Source organism: Aegilops tauschii, chromosome 6, assembly GCF_002575655.3.
Source record: "Aegilops tauschii subsp. strangulata cultivar AL8/78 chromosome 6, Aet v6.0, whole genome shotgun sequence".
Taxonomy (NCBI): Eukaryota; Viridiplantae; Streptophyta; class Magnoliopsida; order Poales; family Poaceae; genus Aegilops; species Aegilops tauschii.
The window spans coordinates 469,759,799-469,762,487 of record NC_053040.3 but is presented as its reverse complement, the minus strand read 5'-3'; the positions used below and the strand labels follow the sequence as shown (position 1 = coordinate 469,762,487).

The window sequence follows — 2,689 nt, the reverse complement described above, 5'->3', positions numbered from 1 at the left end:
AATGGCAAGCCCATGGGGCTCTTGTCAAGGGAATCATATCTGAAGCAGCGTCCAGATCTGATAGTTGATTAGGTGGGTCTTACTATGTCTGCTACATCGCCGCATGATATCCATATGAGGGAGGAATCGCTGAAGAATGGTGAGCCACTCTTTCGTTGCTGGTGTCAAACGTCCAATTTATGACTTATGAATTCTCTCTGCAGAGACAAAGAAAGAAAGTCATTCAGATGAGTACTGAATTCATTGTAGACAATTTGGAAGAACAGATCAGTACACGTTTAGTGAAATGGCTGTATGCCTCTGTGCATACGATTAAAGGACATATTTCTTCTCCAGTCTTATTTCATTATATGTATAATTTTTTGCTCTCATTTACCTTATGTCTTTTCAGACCGAACATTTTTCTTACTCATACCCAAGACACCAAATAGAAGGAAGTTGTAGCAGTTTAGAAGTCACAACAGTTGTCATGTCTAAACTAAATGCTAGCTATTTTGATATTCTTTTTGGTGGCCATACCCGATATGTTCTTCCGGTAAACAAATGGGTATGCTCCTATCAGATCCAACCCTTTCTATGTCAAAAATAGTAATTTCATATTATTAGTTGCAGGCTCAATTTGACCTTCAATATGATTGTTCTGAGTGGACAACGCCCTTCTTGTAACTTTCATTAGGCAATAGGAACCGTTGTTGCAAATAGAAACAGCCTGCAAATGTTTACTTAGCCTGTAAATTCAGAAAAGTGAACAAAAATGCACCTGTTGATACAAAATTCATTATGCAGCAGCTTGCAAGTGACTAAGGACTTGGGGAGAACCATCACTACCAACCAAGGAGGACCACAGGAAAGGTAGAACACTACAGTTTGGTCCATGTTCCGTTAAGGTCGGCCTGATCCCTGTTCTCCAAATCAATTTTCCATGGCTCATTAGTTGCGCGGTTCTTCTAATCCGATAATTGGTGTGTTCTAATATAGGAAAATTGCAAGGACAAGAACATTTGAGGGGTTATCAACACATGTAGGTTTTGTTTTTCTCTACTGCTTTAGGACAAAAACAAAAAACAAGAGCGATGATGATATACTAAGAAGAAGGAGATGACACACAATATTGATCAGTGTCTTTGTCTTTATTGCCCCGTGGCAACGCACGGGCATTGTCCTAGTTTTATAAATGTTCATAAATCTAAAAAGTTCACATATTTTTTTAAAAATATTAGAAATAAATGTTCATGTGGAAATTTCAAAATGAAACATGAAACTAAAAAATGTTCATTGCTTTTAAAATAATGTCCATAAGTTTTCACATCTATTTTTTTAAAAAAAGGAAATTTGTGCTTCTCATGGAAGCATTATTTTTTCACGCAAAAAGTGGTGCAAAAAAGTTCTCTAAAACCTAGGGATAACCAGGCAAATAATTGATGACTTTTCACCATCTATTCTCTGAATGGGTATTTACCGCTGTTTTCTAAATGTTTTCCGTGAACCAGGTTGGTTTGGTTTTTTGGTGTTTCTGTCTGTTCTTTATCTATTTTTTGTTTGGGTTCTCTACCTTTTTTATTTCGTTCCTTTTCTTCTTCCTCATCTTTTATCTCTCTTCTTTTTTGTTTAGTTCTCCTTTTCCTTGTTCCTATATTTCTTTCATTTTTCTTTTTTCATTTCTTCCGGTTATTTTTCTTCATCAGATACTAAAATATATGGGCCATATTTTAAAAAAAGGTTTTTCCATGTGTTTAAAAATGTTAACAGTGTAACCAAGAAAATTATGGTGTATATTAAAAATACATTCATTGCGTATTGTGTATTAAAAAATGTTTATGCTTTACTTAAAATGTTCTTATTTATATTAAAAATCCTTGTCTATTAATTAGTGTTCATCGTGTACTAAAAACTGGTTTGTTTACATTTTACTAAAAAGGTCCACCATGTACTTTTAAATTGTTCATTGTGTATTAGAAATGCTTAATATTTAATAAAATGGCCATTGTGTTTAAAAAAATTATTCGTCAAGTATTAAAAAAGTTGCCACTTAATTAAATCTATTCTTCTCGTACTTAAAAATATTCATCAACTAAAAAATACATATTTATTATAAAAAAGTTTGCCATGTATTAAAATGTTCATTGTGTCAATATTCATGATGTATCTAAAAAATGTTCACCATGTGTTGAAAGGGTTCATCATGTATTATGAAAATGTTTATCGTGTATTAAAATTATATTCACCATGTGTATTAAAAATGTTAACGTGTATCAAAAAATTTTCTTGACTTATTAAAAGAATATTCGAAATTTTTGAAATGTTATGGTTTATTCATAGTGTATGAAAAACTACTCATCATGTATTAAAAACTGTTATCATGTATTTACTAAATGTTTAACATGGTACAACCGTATCAAATGCATGTTTAGAAAAAGAATATTCTACGTCGTTTGTGGTGTTGTTTTTGCACTCTATGTGTGGATGTTGTGATATTATTGAAGTTCCATTACTAACCTTTTTTCTTTTAATACGCACTTACCCCATATAGCTATTTGCGCACATGTTTTTATGAGAAATACCTGTAATTTCATTCACACTGGGCAATATTGCAGGTCCAATGTTTTGGATCCAAGATACAAGAAATTACGAAGTAACTCGTACAACTAAGAATTACAATGAAATCTGTTTTATATGGTGTCAATCTTTG

The 2,689-nt window shown here is 32.4% G+C and overlaps 1 long non-coding RNA gene across 1 annotated transcript; it reads left to right on the top strand.

Moving 5' to 3' along the window:
* Positions 1-203: 203 nt before the first annotated feature.
* LOC120965964 (uncharacterized) lies at positions 204-1,116 on the top strand. Its single transcript, XR_005758926.2, has 3 exons — positions 204-547; positions 787-887; positions 979-1,116. It is a non-coding gene; the product is annotated as an uncharacterized lncRNA (long non-coding RNA).
* The last annotated feature ends 1,573 nt before the right edge of the window (positions 1,117-2,689 follow it).